Source organism: Nannobrachium achirus (assembly GCF_963921795.1).
Source record: "Nannobrachium achirus genome assembly, chromosome: 24".
Classification (NCBI taxonomy): Eukaryota; Metazoa; Chordata; class Actinopteri; order Myctophiformes; family Myctophidae; genus Nannobrachium; species Nannobrachium achirus.
The window spans coordinates 16,694,748-16,719,852 of record NC_137831.1 but is presented as its reverse complement, the minus strand read 5'-3'; the positions used below and the strand labels follow the sequence as shown (position 1 = coordinate 16,719,852).

At 42.1% G+C, this 25,105-nt stretch overlaps 1 protein-coding gene across 1 annotated transcript in view; it reads left to right on the top strand.

Moving 5' to 3' along the window:
* Positions 1-25,105, top strand: part of LOC308280099 (rho GTPase-activating protein 6-like) — a gene marked incomplete at both ends in the record, with an annotated part of 289,879 nt that overhangs the window by 41,542 nt on the left and 223,232 nt on the right. The window lies entirely within an intron of this gene.

Sequence of the window (25,105 nt, the reverse complement as noted above, 5' to 3'; positions counted from 1 at the left end):
ATATTAGTTTCATGGTTTGACAGCACATTGAGCACAATCAATAGTGTTTCAGTGTTTTCTGATATTTAACCACTTGAAAGTCTGCTCTTTTCCCCAAATTTCACTCTGTACTCAGTCTGCTCCTTTTCCCCTCTACACCAAAGCTCTTTGCCAAAAATGGCAGATCTACAAGCTCAAAGCGCCTCGCAGAGCTTGTAGAGCTGATATTTTTGGCTAAAGTTCTCAGAATATGGACACTACTAGGGCTCAGGTGATTAATATAAAAAATAAGAACCCCCTAGGGGTCCTGGACCCCCTTTTGAAGACCCCTGAGATAGAAGATACAAGATATAAAACACGTGTTAGCCATTTTGCACTTAATGTCTCTTCTCTCTCTCTCTCTCTCTCTCTCTCTCTCTCTCTCTCTCTCTCTCTCTCTTTCTCTCTTTTTTCAATTTAAAAAAAGCTTGATAAAATATGTCTCATGTTGCCAAAGCATACATATAACATAAAACAACTCCTAACATTGCGTATACAGGGACACGACTGAACAATAAACATCCTAATGATAGTAAAAAATGAAAACAAGTGAATAACAAGCAATGATACAAAGATAACAGTGATATATAGCAGTTAGTGATTTTGTTTAGCCAAAATGTACTTGGTTCTTCTGTCCCCTGGCTGTCCCTCAGTTGATGACAGCTCCACACATATTGTGCAGCAAAAAAGCTGCCTTTAGACTGTTCTCCCAGAACCTATTGAAGTGATGACTTATTAAAGGACCATTTCACCTCTGGGACAACCAGATCTCATTTCATTGTTGTTTGGGACACGATCAACACAATCCTGAGTTATTTTGTGTGTTCAATCTGTGTTTTTAGATATTTTAGTATTTCAGCATGCTACAAAGCATCATATGATGCAACATGCATCATTGTAGCATCCTACAAAGCATCACACACAAAATAACTCAGGATTGTGTTGATCGTGTCCCAAACAACAATAAAATAAGATCTGGTTGTCCCAGAGGTGAAATGGTCCTTTAATGGTGGAATCAAATTCTTTATATTTTTCTTTAATTTTAGGGAAGAATGATGCTCTAGCCCAGGGGTGGGCAACTTTGATGATGGAGAGGGCCACTATATTTCCACCTTCACGCCAGAGGGCCACATTGCATATTGCTACGTCCTACTTTGTCATTCTAGTATCTCATACAAAAGAAGCAAAAATAGCAGATCTACAAGCTCAAAACGCATCGCGCTGCGATGCGTTTTGAGCTTGTAGATCGGCTATTTTTGCTTCTTTTGAAATGAAATCCTGAATAATTTTTTGTTGTTTTTGAATTGGAATCCTGAAATGTCACATTTTTATCTAATTTCAAATGCATTTAGTTATATAGTCATGTTAACTTTATGAACCTAAATACAAATACATTGGACAAAAAATACATTTTAATACTACTATACTAGTCATTAAGCTACTAATATTGACTGACGGAATTAAAGCAGGTCATGTTTGGAATTCTAACAGCTGAAATCAATAATATATCAGTATTCCGGTATTAACCTGCGGGCCGCATTAAGTGAAGGTGGGGGCCGCATGTGGCCCCCGGGCCGCCAGTTGCCCATGTATGCTCTAGCCCATTCTGGACGGGTACACATTAAAGTGCATTACCCCCTCATGCCGGGAACACATTTTTGTGTATCCACAACTTTTCAACATCCCATCGTGCATTGCGCCGAGTGTGATCTACAAGATCACAACAGTTGCATCTGCGACGCGACGTGAGCTTGTATGTCTGCTGTTAACTGGAAGTGTGGTGCAAAGACTTCTCCAGTAAATTCCCACGGAAAGAGGTGGATAGAGGCCAGGATTACTGCATGTTTTTTGTCAGGGTACCCTCGGGGACAAGGGGAGAACATGCAAACTCCACACAGAAAGGCCCTTTTGCCATCCCCACTTGGGGTATGGGCGCTGCTGACGCGGAGGAGAGAACACGCCCACAGCGTCCCCAGCAGGAATTGTGAATTGTGGAATTGTGAGGCGACAGCACTACCGACTGCGCCACCGTGCCCCCTCATATTATGCAACATGTTGACATAAAGTCCAGCAGCCTCTTATGTCCCCTCTACTTCAGTGGTTCTCAACTTGTTCAGGCCTTGACCCCCAAAATAATCATATTTTAACTGGGGACCCCCCCCCCCCCCCCACCCTGACGAGCACTAAGAGTTGAGGCATTACATTATGTATAACAATAGCAGATCAACTGTGAGCATGTAGATCGGCTATTTTCACAATATCTGCCTCTAATATTTGAGAATTTATCCAATGTTTAAATACTCATTTTAGAAGTATTAAAAAGTCCTTAAATTGTCACTTTAGAAATGTGCAGATACCCTCTGTACACTTAAACTTTATGTTGGTATGTTTACTGTTGAGTGAGAAAACAATGTGGAATGTTGCAATTAAGTTAATCATCTGGGGACGCCCCAAAATAATTTGGGGACCCCCCTGGGGGTCTTGACCCACAGGTTGAGAACCACGAGAACCACGAGCTTGGCCAGGCCTCACCGGAGTCATTAAAACTGATACTCGCTAAAACACCAAACCACACTCTCGAACACAAATCCCTCTGGGACCTGTCCAAAAGCAGAACCTGATCTATACTTAATCATACTGTATGACGGATTCACACACCGAAAATAGCCAGATCTTACAAGCTCATCAGGGCCGGCTGCAGGATGAAATGACTAAGGGGGCTGTTGAAAATTGTGAGGGGGCACATATTTTTGGAGCGGTGAAAGCGCTCCCAATAGACAGGTATGTCTGTGGCTGGCTGGCTATGTGGCTGGCTGGCTGGCTGGCTGGCTGGCTGGGTATGTCTGTAGCCTGGCAATACCTTGAGTGGCCACACAAGTTAAAGGAGGGGCGCTGTTGTGCAGGCACAAACACACACACACACACACACACACACACACACACACACACACACACACACACACACACACACACACACACACACACACACACACACACACACACAGAGATTCACCGCTCCACTTCGAACCGAGGTTTGATTTTTTTTATATATCCTAGTAATAATGAACATTCTTTTTATTATCTATAATACCTACAACAGATGCCAGTTTTTGGGAGCTGAAATAACAGACGCTGCTACTGCGCTGTGGTTTAGGTGATTTTAAATTGTGGATTAGATGGGAGATGGGGAGCACCATGCAGCTGTGGATAATTTAATCAGATAATTATTATAGGGGGCAAATGTGTTTCAATACTGTTATTGTAATCTTTATGACAATAATAATATTCAGCCAATATTTGTGTTGTTTTTTATATTGTCTTGACTTTACGTAGAATATGAACTGAGGGGGCACAACTTGCAACTGAGGGTGCAATGTCCCAGCAGGCCCCCCCGTAGCGCCGGGCCTGAAGCTCAGGCTTGTAAGATCTGGCTATTTTAAGCGCATGACTCCATCGTTTGACTGATGTGAAAATAGCAGATCTATAAGCGCAACACGAGGCGCTGTGAGCTTGTAGATCAGCTGTGTTCACAATTTCCTGCCTCTTGTATTATTTGACAATTTGTTCGACCAATTTTAAAGTATTGTTTGTTGATTACTGCAGTAATTGCCTTTTTCTTTTTTAACTCATTCACTGCCAACCAAATTAGCCCTCAATGCAAGCTATCTTACGATGTTCCTTACTTCTTCAAGTCGTTGCAAAATATTTTTCTCAAGTAAGATCCAGTCCGATCTCGAACACGGACACTTCGGTGTGGCCGGGTTAGGGCTAGTAAAGTGAAATTTAACATGGGAGCGGATGGAGAACAATTCAAAAACACAGAATCTATAACAGATGGACACGGACAGCATCTGTTTGTAATTTATTCATGTGTCAGTCGGTCAGTATCACATAAATAGCACTTGGCATTGACTGAGTATTTACTGTAAGCATTACTTGATTGAATGTTTTTTTCTTTTTCTTTTTTCTGCATGTAAACTTGGTTGCACTTTGGGATTGTTCAATTAGCTTACAAATCAAACTAAAATGATTAAATCCTGGAACCCAGTACCTCCTTGCTTGATGATAACAATTCCAGAACAATGGTTGGGATCAGAGACAATGAATGCTGTTGGCAAGCCTTAAACACTAGCTGACCGGAGTCCCACAGGGCTTTGTACTGATACTGTGTTATTCTTCTACTCTACACTCACAGCGTGAGTGCTGCGCTGCGAGCTTGTAGATCTGCTATTTTAGAAAAATCATGAAAATGTGTGCAAATCTTTGAATATATGTATTAATATTTTTTTAATTGAAAGTGAACATTTGTAACTCCAATTTTGCTTCTGGGGGGGGGTCCCTGGAACTAAATATTTTGAGATGGGGGTCTGTGGCCAAATTCATATCATTTTGGGGGTCCTTCACATGAAAAGGTTTGAGCACCACTGACATAGAATCATAGGTCTTTTTAAAAATCACACCCGTGTGAAGTGGAGCTGTGTGTGTGTGTGTGTGTGTGTGTGTGTGTGTGTGTGTGTGTGTGTGTGTGTGTGTGTGTGTGTGTGTGTGTGTGTGTGTGTGTGTGTGTGTGTGTGTGTGTGTGTGTGTGTGTGTGTGTGTGTGTGTGTGTGTGTGTGGATCATGTGTACCGATTTTTGTGACATTTGAAGAAAATATGTAGGAAAAGGAGCAAAAAGTGTGTTTTGGAGAAAATTCAAGATGGCGGAAAATCTATCATGGCGCAAATGGGCGTGGCCTATATGGGGAGATGCGTCATGACCCAAGGAATCCAGGGAAAAAATATTTTTAATTTTCCGACCTACGGTTCAAGAGTTACAGGCCAAAACGTAAAGTGGGGTGTTATGGCGCCACCATGCGGCCAAATGACACAATTATTTTTTATTTAATCCTTGAAATCATTATGAACCTCCTCTCCAAGTCTTGAAACTCTAGCCCCTATGGTTTGCGAGAGACAAATAATTGAATGTGAGTTTTTGCGATTCCCATTATAAGTCAATGGGGAAAATTAATTCACTAATAAATTAATATCAATTAAACTATTGAACCTTTCTCTTAGCAAGTTACTAGCCCACGATTCCCGAGTAAGCCGGTCGATTTGACATATGGCGCGAGTGTGTGGTGGCAAAACTGTGGGACTAGTAGCGTGCCGAAGTTTAGGAAGTTCAGGCTACATACAGACACACAGACACACAGACAGACCCACACGGCCACGTATAGGGAGCCTGTGCTTCACACAGCTCCAAAAAACCTTAGAAGGATTTGGAAGACATTTATAGAATCGGGTCAAAAATATTCAAAGACTTTTAAAAAAACAGCAGATCTACAAGCTTGTAGATCTGCTATTTTTCAATAGTTAAAGGTCAAAATAACGCGTAACAATGCGTTCCCAGTGTAAATGGGTGAAACCCCCTCTCCCTATGAAGAACATTCATGGGGGGCCCGCAGTGAATCCTTGTACCCAGAGCCTTCTACCTACGGAGAGTTGCGTCACTCCCGTTCACTTCATGGGGCCAGGTCTTCTACGCACACATCTATTGGCGTATATAGTGACAAACGGCGAACCGGAAGTTTACAAAATGCATTGAAGTCTATGAGGGTTAAAGTGACAATGAACCACGTGACCAGCGCTGTTTCTGACCCCGCAGTGGCAGGACTCTCTGATTAGAAGACTCTACTTGTACCCAGGGCCCAGAATTTGGTGCGAAACCCCTGGTTGCAAAGCAGTTGGCAAACACTTAACAGTTTTTACATTTAGGGGTCCATGCTTAATTCCTACATGTTTTGAGTTGTCTTCAATGGTAGCGCTTGCATATTTCCATGGGGTTCCACAGGTGGTCCCCAGTAAAAGTAGTCAATATAGCGTCAAAATCATTTAAACCTTAAGTTCTGTTCGGGTCATTTTGACTTGCTTTAAATTTTCTTTTGAAAAAAAGAAGGTAGAAGTTTACAGACCCAGGGGATATTTGGTTTGAAAATCAATACTAATATACATTTTAACTTCATCATCCATTCAAAATCATCATCATACAATGAATGTGTCTCAGGCCCTGTCCAGACGACAACGGATTTTTAATCCCCGGGGAGGTAAAGCCACGAACGCACATGGGTGTCCACATGCAAACGCATGCAAACGGAGGACTAGCCGAATAGTTTCCAAAACTCCGGCTGCAGTGCATTTTTGTTACCCGGGCGTATTTCTTTTGCCTTGTGGACACCGTAAACGGAGAAGTTCTTTGCTTGCTTACGTCACATTGTGCTCCTCGCCTCCTCCTCCTTGCTATGAGAGAATCCCGTGGCGTGGTGGTCTCTGTAGAATGTCCATATTTATGAGCACATTCACGACATGGAGCCCTAATGAATGATTGTTTTAATGATATTTGTTACTCTTGTCAAGTGTCATCTTCATAGATGGTGGTCACTGGTCAGCCACGAACTCACAGTTGCAAAAGATACCAGTTATGTTCTGAATGTCTCACACAGCTTTCCACCGGCTCAATAAGCCGGATCGATAAGGTGCTCATTATCAATAACGAGATACAGCCCTACTGCCCTAGTCTTGTTAACGGAGCATAATCTGACGCGACGCGCCTGCCTCTTCTCTTTGTCAAAGTTTGGATATCAAATGCCAATATTAAATGATTTCAAGCATAATGGACATACGCACGCATGCAGGCATTATTCCAGCACAGTCACCAGTTGTCTGACGCTTTGAAGGTGAGAATATGTTGGTTATTCACGGCATGTGCTGCCTTTTAAATTATTTCCACGATCAGCACAATCTCTCTCTCTCTCTCTCTCTCTCTCTCTCTCTCTCTCTCTCTCTCTCTCTCTCTGATTGATAGAGTTACATTCGTTTAATGCTGAGAGAGAGAGAGCGCACCACTCTCGACGATTCCTCTCCCGTGCTCTAGAAATAGTTCGCGAATTTATATTAAATGAAAGTTTAAATAGCAATTGTGCATGTTAAAGTGTAAAGATTGTGAAACTTGGACGATGCATAGCCCTTAGAGGGTCGGAGTGGAGAGATGCACCCCCTATAGATAGATAGCTGCTGCAATGATGGGAGCAGAGGGACGCGGCCACCGGCTTCGGTGACGCACAGACAGGGATTTATAGCGTTTTGATAATACCGTGTGGACACACATTTTTTTTTACACGGGCCCGTGTGGAGGCGTAGAGGTTTCCCCGGGGATTCAAAATACGTTGTCGTCTGGACTGGGCCTCAATTCGAGACAATTCCTATGATATATATGGTAAATGATAAAATAAACAGTGAACCTAGAGCCTCACATGCAGTCTGTGTTTATGAAGCATGTGCTTCCTAGTGTATACGTATAAGTGTACATTCATATGTGACGTTCATATGTGTTCACATGTGTGTTCAGCTCTTATTTTACCTTAATTTCAGCTATCAGTAAATAGCCTAGCTCTTTCAGTGTTTTATGTGATCTAGCAAAGCATGAATGCAAACTTTTACCATATATATCATGGAGACTTTTCTTTTGCATTCCTAATATAAGCCAATGATTTGATGACCAGCAGTGGTTCCCTACGAAGACACAAAGAGCCTGCTTTGTTAACTATGGAGACACAAAAACAAAAATCTGTAAATTAAATTATCCAATGTAATCGATAGGAAAAAATAACGATTTTTGGGGATGGGATACCTTTAATCACAGATGTAACAACAACAACAACAACGCGCCAAGTTGCGAACAACTATGTCTGCTGTTATCAGTCACACAGGGGCCCGGCAGCCTGCATAGTCTTTGCCCATCCCACTCTCTCTGGGTTGGGAGTTATGCTTGTGTAAATAAAGATAAATATGTCTCCGGGCCGTTGGAGAGTCCAATGAGATTTAGACTGAAAGCAGATCTAAACCAGAGGACCTCTCAGCACCCTCTGGCAGCGCTGGTTGAAGAAGTACTCTGCATGCCTTAACACTTATGTTGCAATGATTTTTTCTCTTCAATGTCTCGCGTTGCCATGGTTACCATAGACTTCCATGTAATTGTGCAATTGTGTAAAAAGTGCACGCCCATGCCTAGATGATGCACCACGTGTGTAGATGCTGTTCACAGCTTTCAAACAAAAAAATACACTTGGAAATCCGTTCAGGCATTCATGATTTATGGGCCATTATGTTTTCTTCAGATGTAAACAAACATGGCTGCCATGTTTGAAAGAATGGGTTGGTATGGGGGTTAAACATGCAATTTCGCGATCGCGATCATGCCTAATACATTTCTGGAGGTCCAAAAAAAAAAATTGATTTTTTTTTTTTTTTTTTTTTTTCAAAAACGGCCCAAACTCGGGAAACTCGGGGTTGGCACAGCGTTGGTATCAATACAAACTCGGGAAACTCGGGGTTGGCACCAGATGTGTTAACACCAGAGTAGAAATACGCTTTAAGTAAAAGTGATGTATTCAAAATTTGACTTGAGTAAAAGGAAAAAAAAAAGAAGAAAAAATCACACCCAATGTGAAGTGAGCGGTGGTCGTGCTTGCATAACGTCTTCAGACTAGGATTTGAGTCTAGGATGTACAAGGTATGCTACACACACACACACACACGTTTTGCTATGGCAAAACGCTGAGGAAAAAGGCTACAGACATACGACATATGACATCACTAGACAAACATGATGCTACGTACACACATTTTACTATGGCAAAACGCTGAGGAAAAAGGCTACAGACACACGCACAGCCACGTATAGGAGCGGTTTACCACCGCTCAAACCTCGGTTAGAAGTGAAGCGGTGAATTTTCATTCTGTGTCCTGCTATGAAATCTGTGTTCTAGATCTATACATTCCATGTTCTACATCTATACCTTCTATGTGCTTCAGTTCTATGTTTTTTATGAATTCTGAATGAATGAATGAGTTTATCTGGAGGGCCAAATTGTCATGTGAAGCTTGACCAATCCTCAATCCTGTACGCACGTTACACACAAAGCCACTTCTTGGAAGCGGCTTTCACCACTTCAAAAAGCACAAATGTATTGCCATGAAAATATTGCCTACTTAGGGCCAAAAGTAAACCCGTTATGAAGAACGTCCCATTTCACAGATTTATTTTTTTCCGAATGTCAAAATATAAATTTATTGCGGATCTACAAGCTCACAACCCATCGTGAGCTAAATCTGAAAGTAACTGGCCAAAAGTACAGTATTGTTGCTTCTGCGATGTAGTGGAGTAATTAGGGTTGCCCGATCCCGATCACGTGATCGGATCGGCCGCCGATATGGCCGTTTTTATAAGATCGGAGATCGGGAAAAAAAAATCGAAAAAAAAAAAAAAAAATTTTTTTTCTTTTTTTCAAAAAAATATTTTCTGGGAGTACTGAAAGTTACAGGTGAGGTGAATGCGATATGAAATGTAAGCTTACCATAATCACAGTAATCCTTAATCATTTTCAACCATATTCAAGGGCTTTTGGAGAAATGAGACAGACAGAGCACTGCAGAGGGAAGGTGATTGTGTCAGACTCTGTGTACAGCTGGCAGCTGATGCCAATAAGTAGTAATTGGCCCCTTGCTAATGGATCAAAGGAAGGCAATTATGTCTCTCTGCACTGTCAACTAGCTCAGTGGTTCTCAACCTGTGGGTCGGGACCCCCAGGGGGGTCCTCAAATTATTTTGGGGGGGTCCCCAGATGATTAACTTAATGTGCAACATTGTTTTCTCTCTCAACAGTAAACAAATCAACATAAAGTTTAAGTGTATAGAGGGTATCTGCACATTTCGAAAGTGAAAAATTAAGGACTTTTTAATACCTCTAAAATGACAAATTAAACATTGGCCAAATTGTCAAATATTAAAGCCAGAAATTGTGAAAATAGCCGATCTACATGCTCACAACGCCTCGCATGGTGAGGCGTTGTGAGCATGTAGATCTGCTATTTTCACAATAGAACCGTGTTATACAAAATATACTTCCTCAACTCTTCAGGGTCGGGGGTCCCCAGTTAAAATATGATTATTTTGGGGGTCACGGCCTGAAAAGGTTGAGAACCACTGAACTAGCTGCTACTGCATACTTTTAAAGCAGACTGGTTAATTGGTTCTTAACTTATTTTGTTTCAACTTTAAAAATGGCCAATGTTTTACCAGTTTTTATATAGTTTGTTGATTATTTTTGATGCTGTAATGGTCTATTTTATTTTATTTTTTGAGGTATTAAACAGGTTTTAAAAGTCCTTAAATCGTGACTTCACTGCCAAATTTCAAAGGCCACACCAAAGGTCCGCTGCACAATGATTGAGAAACACTGCACTAGTAGGCCTATATCACTATACACTACTCATAAGCTTTGTTTTTAATTTGTTGATTCATTGCTGCACTAAGTGATAGAATGAATAGATTTTTTTTTTCTTAATGCCTTGCCAAAAGATCGGATCGGGAAAGATCGGGATCGAATCGGAAGCAATAATATTTGATCGGTATCGGATCGGGAGCAAAAAAACCCTGATCGGGGCATCCCTAGGAGTAATATAAAATAACGACATTTTTAAATACTCAAGTAAAGAAAATTACCTAAAAATGTTACACATATGTGTCATTTTAGATTTCATCCATCCATCTTCAACCGCTTATCCGGAATCGGGTCGCAGGGGTAACAGTTCAAACTGAGGTTCCCAGTGTTCCCTATCCTGCCTCCGGGGGTATCCTGAGGCGTTCGCTGTAGTAGAGTAAAAAGTACAATCTTTGGATCTGAGATGTAGTGGAGTAGAAGTACTGTACAAGTATTGGAAATTAGAATTACTCAAGTAAAGTACAAATAACTCAAAAGTATTCTTATCCCAGCAAGCACGGTCAGGACCTGGACCAATCAGTGACGTCTCGATTGGGGCCAGATCACAGCCCACATGGGGATGATCATTACCAGGACGTCATATGGACTTTTTGTTTGACAGGATTTATGTTGGTTGGTAATCAGGTGATATTCTAGGCCAGATAAATATCATAACTAGTTAGATATGTCCCAGAATATAACCTTATGTGCTCATATTTCAACTAACATTACAAGCAATAACAATAATCCTGTCAAACAAAAAAGTCTTTATGACGTCCTGGTAATGACGTCAAGATCGTCCCCATATGGGCTGTGATCTGGCCCCAATCGAGATGTCACTGATTGGTCCAGGTACTACTGACGTGCTTGCTTGGAAGTAAATATACTGAGTTATTTTACACCACTGCCCGCTCCTTTAAATGTGTCAGACACAGAAGAAGGAACAACATAAGGAGGCATCAGGCATTGGAGACACAGCCAACCCCAGCTCCAGGCACTAAAAATAGAAACACGGTTGCAAAGAAACGGCTTGACACACACTCAAGTTCCAGAGGGGCACGGCTATGGGAGGATGGTATCGGGTGTGTGTGTGTGTGTGTGTGTGTGTGTGTGTGTGTGTGTGTGTGTGTGTGTGTGTGTGTGTGTGTGTGTGTGTGTGTGTGTGTGTGTGTGTGTGTGTGTGTGTGTGTGTGTTGTGTGTGTGTGTGGGAGTGCGTGTTCGTGCGTGTGTGGGTTCCATTGGTGGAAAAAGTACTCAAATATTTTACTTACCATAAGTAAAAGTATCAATACTGCAATGTAGAAATACTCTGTTAGGGTGCCCTCACACCAAAATACCTAGAGTGGAATCCGCCAATGCATTTCAATGAGAATGCAGTGTTTTTGCCAGTAGAGGATTTCTGCAAAAAAAAAACTTCCATCCTCATTGAAATGCATTGGCGGATTCCACTCTAGGTATTTTGGTGTGAGGTCACCCTTACAAGTAAAAGCCTGGAATTCAAAGTTTACTTGAGTAAAAGTACAAAAGTGTTGGCATCAAAATGTACTTAAAGTAGCAAAAGTAAAATCCATTATGCATAATATCCCATTTCAGGTTTTCAAATGTATAAGAATCTTTTGAAAATGGCACAGATCAACTGTTACTAACTAACAATACAACACGTCGCTTGTAGATCTGGTATTTTCAAATGGCTGAAATGTATCTGGGGCTGAAGCTTTTATTGTATGTTTAGTAATATTAATCAAAATTGAAGTTTTCTACTAATTGTAGTGGAGTAAAAGTACAACATTTGCCTCTGAGGTGAAGTAAAAGGGTTAGGGATACTGAAAAATGGAAATACTCAAAGTAACAATTCTTCAAATACTGTATCTACTTACAGTAAGTACAGTACATGACAAAATGTAGGCTACTATGTTACTTTACACCACTGTGTGTGTGTGTGTGTGTGTGTGTGTGTGTGTGTGTGTGTGTGTGTGTGTGTGTGTGTGTGTGTGTGTGTGTGTGTGTGTGTGTGTGTGTGTGTGTGTGTGTGTGTGTGTGTGTGTGTGCACGTGTGCGCACTGTGCGTGCACATTTATGTTTTGAATCAGGTAACTCATGTTTCAACATAATTTTGCAATTATATTTGAAAACGTGTACTATTATCATAACAGAGGGAAAACATTTCAACAGCACAATATACCTTTTATATTTTTTTATCCCACGATTTTGTAACCCATTTTTCACCCAGTGCCAATTGCCTAAGCTGTAATGCTGGGCTCTGCTCTCCCTCTGCCAACCTGGGGAGAGCCCCGAACTGAGCTCATGCTTCCTTCAGTGCATGAGGAGTGAGCAGGCCACTTCTTATCATCTGACAGGGGGGAGCTTCCCCGGTTGGACCCAACGCATGAAGGAACACGTTATTCCAACCAGTTCCTTTCCCCCTCATCAGGCGCCCCGGCTGGCCAGGGGGAGGTATTATAGAGACCAGGATTACTGCATGTTTTTGTGAGCAAACTCCACACAGAAAGGCCCTTTTCACAAACCCCACCTAGGGTATGAGCGCTGATGACGATGATTTTATAGCGCCACCAGGAGACTGACTGTTTTTTTTAATATTATTAAATATTATTATTAATTTATCCAAATTTCACGCAACTCGGTACACATCATCTCTACAGTCATGTGATCAAGACGTGATCCATCCTGATTGGCTAAGATTGGCTTCCAAAGTTTGCAGGATTGGTCCGTTTTGAACAAAATGCCTCAAATCATGAATGCGGCGTGCAATTTGTGTGAAATTTTGCACCCACATTCCCACTAGGTCAAGGAACAAATGCCACCCTTTTCACATTGGCCTGTTATAGCTCCAACAGTAGGTCAACTTTAGCAAAACACATTTTTAGAACACATTTTTTTACTCAAATCATGAATGCCGCGCCTGATTACCGTGAAAGTCCAAAGAAGACATGGCACCCTTTTCACTGTGGCCTATTATAGCGCCACCAGGAGGCCACAATAACCTACCTGACCTGGTGGAGACCTGAGCTTGGAAGAGCATTGCTTCTAGTTATCACTGTGATCTTGAAAATGGCAGACCTATGATGTTACAATGGTGACATCTAGTGGAAATTAACTAAGTCCTTTCACCCTAGTACTGGGGTACTTTTGCTTTACTTTTGAGTCATTTGATTTGTCAATACCTTTATGCCAGTGTTATTTTTGACAGCAATTTTAGATTTAGTTTAGTCATGCTCTTTTGAATACTTATTTTATTTAGTTTTAGTCATATTTTAGTCATCTGGAAAGTTGTAGTTCTAGTTTTAGTCAACTAAATATCATAAGATTTAAGCCGACTAAATAGATTTTGTCTATAATATTTCCCTGGGCCTTGATGGCGTCGTAATGGCTGATTGTACACTTGGTTGCATGCTGAAAATAGGTGGTCTACAAGCTCAAGCTGGTGATCTAAGCTGGTGGTACAAGCTCAAGGTGATCTACAGTCAAGCTCACAACGCCTTGAAGTGCATGAAATAAGGTAGTCGACTAAATTTCGTCTTTAATAGTTTTAGTCGACGGAATTAACACTGCTTTATACATAGGCGAATATCATACTTTTTTACTCCAGTGCAATCATCTGACAGTTTTACTCTCTGACTTTTACTCTCGAAAATCTCCAAGCTCACATCATGTTGCAGATCTACTATTTAAAAAAGGGGGAAAAATAGATTTGAATGCTTGATTCTGAATGGTCAATCGCTGAAATCAGCTGCGTGTTATTTCTTGATAACAGACCACTTCCTGAGACTGATGCTTAATCAACGGCTCAGAGCACCTGCTGCTCTGCGTGAATTTTCAGCTGTATCCAACATGAAAGCCATGTACACAAACACACAGTGTCATTTACAACTAAATGTTGCTCTCAAGAATGTTTGAAGCGAGTCAAGGTGACCGCGTTGCGGGGGGACGCCCAGCGCAACACTTGTGGAATACTCACTACTGTAAGCAAGGAAATACTTTGTTTTGTTTTTAGTTTTGAGTCAAATTATTAATTTGATTGAGTAGCAGTGTAATAAGCGGGATTCAGGCTGATATCAGCCTGTCAGGAGTTTTATTTCTCGATAACGACCGCTGACCGTCGGCGTGAGCGTCTGGGAAACCGGGGATTTCCCCGCTGGGCCGCTAGGGGGAGTCCGGCGAGCGGGCCGCTGCAGGTCACTGCAGTGTTTCAATTGAAACGGGCCTCGGCCGTCAATGCGAATGATCGTCGTCCATCAGAAACCCCCATTGGGGCCCCCTTTCTGTAACGTGCTAGTTCTGCCTATGTCCTGTTGCCAGGGGGGACTCCGACTGCCAGTAAATCTCAGTCCAAATAAATGACGCTCATATGTGAATGACACTCTATCGGAAGCCCCCCTCAATGGGCCCCCTCTATCACGCTGTGCCTGTGAGCTGTGACGCTGCACACCGATTGGCTTCACTTTGTAATACGAGCTAGGCGCGCGGTTTAGTTGTTGGATGGAGTATGGACTATCAAAACAAGTTGTTATTAGTTAGAATACATCACAGAGCCTTTCAAACGAGAGAGCATTTGTGAGTAAAGTTGGCAAGTTGTTCAACCACTAATTAACAAGAATGCACGCTCATTTTAAGATGGCAACAACAAACATGGACGCAACACTGGTCTGTCGCATCCTATGGTCGCATCCAGTCAGATGAAACATGTCATGTGGACAGCTGGACACGTTAAAACGTTACCTTGAATGGAATATATCTGAGGAGCAATTATGTCAACTTCCCCAAAAGGCTGTCCTGTCTTATTAAACCAGACGCTGGGACAGCATCCACTGCTTGTATTGTATCCACAATATAAAGGTGGTTGCACACTGCTGCGTTTTTCGTTGCGAAATGCGTTTTTCAGGGCAAGGAGAGAGAGAGAGATAGAGAGAGCAAGGGACCGAGTGGTGCGCGAAACGGGCGGCAGTGTGCAAACGTGACTGACATAACGTGAGGTTGATTTTTTATTTGCGTGATCCGAAATTCACTCCGATATTCGGCCCGAAAAACGCAGCAGTGTGCAACCACCTTAACTTGTGAGTATCCTAATTTATTACCTTAACATGTCACGCCAATGCGCAAATGGTAATGTGGGTAGCCTACAGTAATTAATGTACAGTATTTGTGCAAGTTGGCCCTACATTTGTGGATAGCCTATGCATTATGTTCAAACAGTTCAATCCAAAACATAATGCTTATAGTCCAGTAATTTTAGGCCAAAATTAGGCTAAACCTAAAACAAATTGCAATAGTAGCAAACTCAACTGATTCTGTATCCTCATTATATCCTTAGTGAGAGAAAAAAAGTCCCAAGGAATCCCATCAGGGCAAAGTTTTGAAAACGACCTACCTACCTTCACTTACTATACACTATAATATAAAGGAAAAAATGACTCCCAAAAAAATCTGCTTTAAGTGGGATGTGAGGGATCAAACTAGGGGTTTTTAATTATTCGGAATCCATTGCAAGCATTTGTTTTGCACGAAAAACATTCATTGGGCAAGAAATGGCCACTCAAAATGATGGTTTAGTGATGAGTCATCAATTTTCACAGTCTTTTGGGGTCCGTTTTTAGTGTGGCGTTGGAACCGTTCATTTTGAGGAGGGGGTGCTCAAGTGAAAAATTGACAATTAATTAATAAATAATGCTCAATTTTGACAATTAATTAATAAATAATGCTCAAAATGTTTTAGCTTGCGCGCTACGCGCGCGAGCATAGGGCCGGTCTGATACAAATCCCAGGGCTGAAAATTCCTCCCAGCTTGGAGGTCGGCTATTTTCAGTGCTTGATACCACACTGAACTAAGCATTATCAAGTGAATACTGGAGATGTGGCGTAACGGCATGGATTTCTACACAGAGAAGGCAATTCTTTCAACATAAGATGCTGCATTCAAGTTCAGGAGAGTTTGCTGCCTTCAGGTATGGCATGGAAAGAGGGCATTCGCATTTCTTTCACCATAGTAAAAACCGCATTTCTTGTCTGGAAAGAGCACTTTTTACTGCACCCTGTAAAAAGCACCCTTTGATGTCTATGTGTGGACGTGCTTGATCAGTATTCTGGGCTGTATTAAGTGAAGGTGGGGGCCAGTTGCCCAACCCTTTACTTTAGAGTCTGCAGAAATGTTTTCCTTGTACAGAGCTGTTCCGCCCAACAGAGGGCGCTAGTGACACACATGTTATTTTTCCTAAACTCATGTTGGATGGTTGGTCACACAGAGCTGGCCGGCTGCTGCGGTGGAACAACAGCATAATATCTCTCTCTCTCTCTCACACACACACACACACACACACACACACACACACACACACACACACACACACACACACACACACACACGCACACGCAAACACACATGTAGTGAGTCACAGAGTACTGTGGGTGGGCTGTGTGTGGTGTGGCCGTGCAGTCACAGCTGTGCACATCTGTCTCTCACACATTCCTCGTGTCGTCAACGTCCAACAGAACAACTCTCTTTTGTGGCGTTGTTGACGTGAGCGTTGAAGACACGCAGACGCTGGAGCCCATAGTGTGGGCCGTGTTGCAGAAGCGCTCCAATGGACCACTTCCTCTTAGATCATTCTTAAAGTTTAAGAAGATGCTACAGTATGTTCATGCTTGGTGGCTTATGGTTCTCAATCTTTTGGTATGAGAAACCAGGGGCGTCACAAGGGGGGGGGGGGGAGTGGGACTGAGTTACTAGGGCCCAAGGTGGAGGGGCCCTAGTAACTTTAGCTATTGAAAAATAGCAGATATACAAGCTCACAGCGCTATTTTTGAAAAGTCGTGAAAATGTTGCAAATCTTTGAATATATGTATGTGTTTTTTAAGCGAACATTTGTAACTCAAATTTTGCTTCTGGGGGGTCCCTGGAACTAAATATTTTGAGATGGGGGTCCGTGGCCAAATACATATCATCTTGGGGGTCCTTGACATGAAAAAGTTTGAGCACCACTGACATGGAAACATAGTTTTCTTTCTTGCACACATTTTCGAAATTTTCTAAAATAGCAGATCTACAAGCTCGCAGCGCGGCACTCGGTGCCGCGCTTTGAGCTTGTATATCTGCTATTTTCAATAGTTAACATTCATGGGGGCCCACAGTGAATACTTTTACCCAGGGCCCAGAATTTGGTGTGACACCCCTGTGAGAAACGGCACATCTTGGCTGTGTCCGAAATGCGTAACTCGTTCCCTACTCCCTAACCCTAGATGAGGGATCCAGATGTAGTGTACTACAGTAGTGAACTCATCAGCGCATTTCGGACACTACTCCGTCGCCATCTGGTTGCGTCATCACTGTCTCACAGTTAAAAGGCTCAGAGCACTGGCTTTTGGAGCAATAAATAATAGCCGATCTACAAGCTCTCAACACATAGTGCATGCGCGTGCTGCTCAAAGCGCGAGGCAGCGGCCGCAGCGCAGCGCAGTGCATTGTGGGGCTGGAGGGCTTGAATAGTGACCATCGAATGCACCCTACAAATCCAGATGCATTGTGGTATATTTGAGCCAACTATATTAGGGTACAAAATGCTCACTATACATTCGGACACTACTTCAAAATGGAGGAGCTCCCTTTTAGTACACTACATTAGGGAATAGGGCAGATTTCGGACGCAGCCCTAGTCTCCGTCTATCTACGCTCGGTTTGACGCTCTGACATCACTGAGATGTCAGGGGAACCACACTAACAGAATCCCTTTCTTACCCTTATATGGAGTTCCCTGATGTCATCAATATTAAGCCCATATCTAACAGGACTCCATATGGGAATGCCCATATATGGAGGCCACATCGGCCACATACTGTACCACACTAACGGCTGGTTCTACAGTCATAGGACTTTCACATAACTGAGTATATGGGTATACTCAGTTATATATGGGTACCAGGGGTCTCCTCCATATATGGGTAACTGGTAATTATGTTATCATAACTATATTAAGGCTTCGATTATGTCACGTTGTTGCAGCATTTGAATCGAATTTTATTTCGATTCAGTGCATTGCTGAATCGATTATCTTTGACACCACTGGCACACATGGGACCAAAATGTGTACACTCTCAGAGTCAGATAGAAAAGGGGTTCTCAAAGTAGGGTCCAGAGACTCTCTCTGGGTTCCTTGGGGGGTTTCTAAAGGGACCCTTACGGTTCCTGTAACTCTTGACAGTGTAGAAATTAGGGGTGTAACGATACATTTTAATAGCGATTCGATACATTTCACGATACATGGTTGACGATACGATATTGTCAACCATGGACGATATTGGTTCATTCATGGCGATATGATACGATTCGATTTAGTAACTATTTAGCAAAGAAATGTAATCTGCGTGAAAGGTGTGGATAGTGCAGGTTTTTAAGGGAAACATGTATTATTATGGATATAAATAAGTAAACACAGTGATTATCTGCCAAATACATGGACATTGTATATTGACAAACCTGCACCTTAACATGAACCCAGAGATTACACACATTTATCGATAGACCAGTGTAACTATATGGAAAGGAAAAGTAATTAAACCCCTCCTTTTCATTTTTTCTTCTTAAAAATGCTAAATACAATGCACAAGTAGGTAGTATCGATACAATCGATTCTTTGCACTGCCGATTCGATACGATACAAAATAAAACGATACGATTCGATTTTAGCTGTTTTCATTTCGATATACTTCGATTTTTTAAGTTAAAAACGATATTTCGATACAGTTACTATATCGTTACATCCCTAGTAGAAATGTGTTCGCTCTCAGAGTTAACGCATATCGTCTCTGCATGTCAGCTGGAAAGTTGTTTTTGACAGCAAATTTTGATTTAGTTTTAGTCATAGTCTTTTGAATAAAATGTCATTTAGTTTTAGTCATAATTTAGTCACCTGAAAAGTTTGAGTTTTAGTCTAATTTTAGTCGACTAAATATCATAAGATTTTAGGGCGACTAAATCTACATTTGTTTCAGTCAACTAAAATGCATTTTGGTGGGGCTTGATGGAATCGTAATGACTGATTTTACACTTGGTTGCATGCTGAAAATAGCCGAAAATAGATCTGCTATTTTCAGCATGCAACACCTGAGAGCAACCAAACATAAAATGACTCTCTTCAGCACTAGTCCCTCCCTAACATTTTAGTCTAGTTTTTATTTTGTTGACGAAATTGTCAATATATTTAGTCTTAGTTTTAGTCATCACAGCTTAGTTTTTATTTAGTTTTTATTTAGTTTTCGTCAGTGAAAAAACGCAGTCAACAAACATTTTTCGTCATAGTTTTAGTCGACAAAATCAACACTGGGTGGAAAGCTTGCATGTCCAAAACTATTGCTTTCCAGGATTCAAATTCGACCCCCCCCCCCCCCCCCCAACAAGACTGTGAGGACCTTTAACTCCACTTCACAACGTCACAAAGCAGTGTGTGTCTCATAGCTCTGCTGTATTATTATTCCATTTGTCAAGTGTTCTCGTAAGAGAACTCCAGTGGAGTGCGTTGTTTGGTCTGTCAACTAAACCCAAGCCCTCACGCACACACACACACACACACACACACACACACACACACACACACACACACACACACACGCACACGCACACGCATAGACACACATACACGCGCACAAGGGAAGAGGAGTAGAGTGTGTGTTTGTGCTGCCTCAGTGGGGAATGGCGTCACTTCCAAGCACAGATCATATTCCCTCCTGCAGACTACCTTCCCAGAAGGCTAATATACGTGTGTGTGCAGTGTGCGTGTTCACATGCGCGTGAGTGTGTGTGTGTCTGTGCGTGCATGCATGTGCGAGCGAGAAAGAGTTACTGCTCGTGAGGTCCTGCAGTGTCCCTCACGACGAAGTGGATATTTTCCCTTCTAAAAACCTGCAGACAGTTTTTATGGGATAGGAGTTATTAGGATTAGGGATATGGTCAGGATTACCGTTAGCACCGTGGCTGAGTAAATACAGTAAAGATTATGACTACTGCAGCAGCGCACGTCACAAGAGCTCGTGCCTGTGCACTGTGCACGGCATGCCAGTTTGACGTTCAATGTGGACGTTTTGCCCGTGTTCAACTCGTTCAACTTCTAAAGTCGTCTCAAATGAAGCCGCCTGGATTTCAGGGACGTGCTGGGCCCCTGATTCAGCACGGGAAAAATAGTTGGAGAGGCCCTCATTGCGCGCTATAGAGAGAGATCTCTCTATAGCGCTGCTGCTACTTTGCCATTTTAGATCATAACAAGTGACAAGCCAGTGGGCCAATTACAGGAGTTATATTTCGTCGTTGTCGGGTGGAAACCTTGTATGTCCATAACCGTTTGTTTTGTATTTATCATTTTAAAAATGATTTAAACTAGTGAAAACAGCCGATCTACAAGCACACAACGCCTCGCACCGCGAGGCGTTGTGTGCTTGTAGATCTGCTGTTTTCACTTCTTTTGTGCGACGGCCTTGTATGATGAAGCAGGGCTTTGCTTTGCGAAAAAGATTACAAATTTGAAACTTGGAGATACGAGGTTTCTGCCCGACAGTGACGATTTACTTTGTTGGCCGCCCAGCTCCCAAAATGGAACGAAGGCCCACATTTTATTTTACATTTTTTCCTAATGGCCGGCCTGGACCGGCCGGGAATGAACCAGCCGTTCGGGAGTTGTCCCGCTTTTCCCAATGGCCAGCACGTCCCTGCCTGGGTTTCCCCATGGGTTCCCCAAAGGGGAATCCCTCCCCAGCCAGGCCAGGCAAGGCTAGGGAGATGTGGGTCGCATTAAGCCTCGGGGAGGCCCCTGCTGGGCCAATTATGTTATGTCCAGTGATGTGTTCTACCTGTAACGCACGTATACGGCGTCTGCTGTCGGTAAAAAAAAAAAAAAGAATAGCGTCTGCCCTCGTGAACCTTTCAAAGTAGCGTATCTTAGGCATTATGCACTGGCGTATGCCCTGGCCACACGAATAGCCGCGGATCGTATGCCCCCCCCCCCCCCCAAAAAAAAAAGTCTAGAACACACCACTGGTTATGTCCCAGTGGTTCCCAAACTTTTCAGGTCGAGACCCAAAAGAGAAATGAGACGTTTGCCCGGGACCCAAACTATAGTGAGAACAGCAGATCTACAATCAGATTGCTTGCTCGGCTATTAGTGCCTTGCATTCCCATAAGTGCTGTTAGATATGGGCTTAATATTGATGACATCAGGGATCTCCATAATATAATGACATGAAACGGATCCTGTTAGCGTCATCTCAGTGATGTCAGAGGGTGATGTCAGAGCGTCAAACAGCGTAGACCAGGGGTTCCCAAACTTTTTTGTCTCAGGGCACCCCATGAATATTTGTTTTAATCCGAGGCACCCCTACATTATAATTTTCACTCCCAGCACCTTATATTGATAGCATATCGTTGCTGTCGGGTGGAAACCGTGTATGTCCAAAACTGTTATCATCTATAAAATGTACTAAACTAGTGAAAACAGCAGATCTACAAGCACACAACTGTGTGCTTGTAGATCGGCTGTTTTCACTAGTTTTGTACGACAGTCTTGTATGATGAAGATATGAGGTTTCTGCCCGACACGACAGTGACGATATTTTTGTGATTTTGTTGCTAGGAAAACGTTGAGATAGCCATTTTGGTTAGAACTGCCTGAAAATAACTTTGTACTTCAAGTTTAAAATTATGCTAAATATTTTTTCAAGTGTCCAAATAAATTGGCGTCACGGCACCCCAGGGTGCCCCGTCACCCACTTTGAAAACCCCTGGCGTAGACAGACGGAGACGGGGACAAGATGAGCCGTTTCTCATACTAAACTGCGACCTTCGGTCGCAATAAAATTGTCAAAATCCTAGCTTTGATTCACACTTGAGATGTGTGGAGTGGAAAAAAAAACAACAGGCATTTTCCCACGTTTGATTTATTTCAATGTGCCTTGTCTGCTGCTGGAGTGGAAAGCCTGTTGCATAGCAACGCAGTGAAACAACACAACTTATTTTTTTTGCATGGCAACGTCAGCCAGCAATGGATTGTGATAATATAGCCAATAAACATTTTATTAGAATCAAAAAGTAACTGGTCCAACACCAGCGCACAGAACCACAACAATGTAGACACTTAACCCTGCAAGGCCCAACGTTGCTTTTTGGCAACATTTTTTAAATCATTTTAAAAAAAATGTTATAATTATTTTTCCTGATCTTTTTTCACATTAACATCACCATTAAATTAAAGGCCTATTAAAGGCCTATTAAAACAAACCAGCAGAGAATACAGAAGGAAATCTCTCTGCTGGATTCAGAGCCGTTTTACACTGACTCAGAAAGATTTAAATATGAATAGGCTACACTGTATTGGCTAAATGGCCCATAACACCATGCAACACCTTATTTGTTATGTTAAATAGCTACTGATTATCCCCCCCTTGGGATAATAAAGATATCTATCTATCTATCTATACTGTATATCTATTAGCCTGCCTAACATCAACCCATACAAACGTCATCATCATCAGCACAGACTTTATTTGTTTAGATCGATTCATGCCATTATGATGATTAGTGTTATTGACCTGGGCGGAATGTGAGTTACTTTCATCAAGTCTTGTCATGAGACAAGATGAGAAAATATGTGTAGGCTACGACTCATTTTATACCAACACATTGTATGTGTTTATATCAAGAAGCACCAAGGAATATGTTACTTCATCTGATATAAAGCAACTTATCACTGGACTGGACAGTTGTGTACATAAGGTAAGAAAGACAACAACCTAATAAATATACCTGCAAGTGAATTTGACGCCTAAACTTTATTTGATCTGTGATGGTGTTTAAACAGCCTGTAGCGACGAATGAGGTAGGCAGTAGCCTACAGCTGTCTATTTCTCTCTATTTCACAACAACCAGAATAAACTGCTTCAAATGTAGGCTAGGCCTACGTGTTTCTTATCATACCGATTGCTTATTATAAATCTACAACATTTGATATATCTGGCGTTAAAACGTCTCGATTCCGAAAAGTTTTAGCCGCGAGTCACAAAACGAGCAAGGGTGTCGTCGCAACAAATTCTGGGCCCTGGGTACAAGGATTCACTGCGGGCCCACATGAATGTTCTTCATATGGGGATTTCAAAAATAGCAGATATACAAGCTCGCAGCGCGGCACTTTCTAGTTTATATATCCACTATTTTTTTCAATTTTTCAATATCTATTAAAGTATAAAATAATTAAGGCCCTTCCACCTTGGGCCTTAACTCAGTCCCACTCCCCCCTCTTGTGACGCACCTGCACACCTGCGTCTACTGCTGCATGTCAGAAATACAACACTTTGCGTTGTTCATTCTTCATTAGGCTACTTTATCAGTAGCTATTTTACATAACAAATAAGGTGTTGTAGTCATGGGTCAATGGCCTTTTAGCCAACACAGTGTATTCATATTTAAATCGGCTTTTTTATATAAAAAACGGCGATCTGTGGTCCAACAGACAGGGGCTTCCTCTCCTTTTTTCCCCCAAATATTCCTCTGCAGTTTTGTTCCATAGTTTTGTTCCATTAGCCGTGTAGGCTACTACACCTAACTCCAACGCATGCCTTGCCCTGCCGACGGACCAGGAAGAGATTTCGAAGCTCTGGGTCCAACACTGAATTAGTATTTAATGTGTAAAATGTGTGTACAATCCGCCGTATTTCCCATTGAAGTGAATGAAGCCAATAGCGGCGCGATGTGATAGTGGTCGGACGCAGCTTCTGGAGGGGGCGGAGCCGCTAGTCGTCCATTGGGTATGGCAGGGGTATCCAGCTGCCATACCCTGGGTCCAGGGGAGAGAATAAAAGTTACTTTTAAATATAAATCCATGAATGTCTCTTTGTCTATCTGTGCTGGTTATTATGTTGTTAAATTACATTAAAATAACTACAAATGCAAAATTTAACAACATGGTAACTTTAACAAGCTATTATAATAATTATATTCTGCACAAGATTGTAGATGATTGGCCATTTTCAAAAGCCCAAAATATAGGTAGGGCTGAAGTGATTAATGTATGTTATTTTGATAATAATCAAAATCTACAAAGTAACTTAACTAAAGAGTGGATTAAAAGCACTGTACAATGTTTGGATCCGAGATGTGTAGTGGAGTAGAAGTAAAAGTATTGAAAATTGGAAATACTCAAGTAAAGTACAAATACCTCAACATTAAATGTACTTAGTTACTCCGTCCAGGGGCGTCACAAGGGGGGGGGGGGGGGGGGGGGACTGAGTTACTAGGGTTGTGAATGTGTGCAAATCTTTGAATATATGTATTTAAGCAAACATTTGTAACTCAAATTTTGCTTCTGGGGGGGTCCCTGGAACTAAATATTTTGAGATGGGGGTCCATGGCCAAATACATATCATTTTGGGGGTCCTTCACATGAGAAAGTTTGAACACCACTGACATGGAAACATAGGTTTTTCAAATACTTCTTCAAAGACCTTTTCACGATTTTTCAAAAATAGCAGATCTACAAGCCCGCAGTGCAGCACTGTGAGCACTGTGAGCTTGTATATCTGCTATTTTTCAATAGCTAAAGCACAAAATAACGCGTAATAATGCGTTCCCAGTCTAAATGGGTTAAACCTCCTTCTCCCCTATGGAGGACATTCATGGGGGGCCCGCAGTGAATCCTTGTACCCAGGGCCCAAAATTTGGTGTGACGCCCCTGTGTCCGTCTGTTTCTTTCTGCTCTTTTCAGTCAGTCTGTCATCGCTGCATTGTGTCTCGCTCATTAT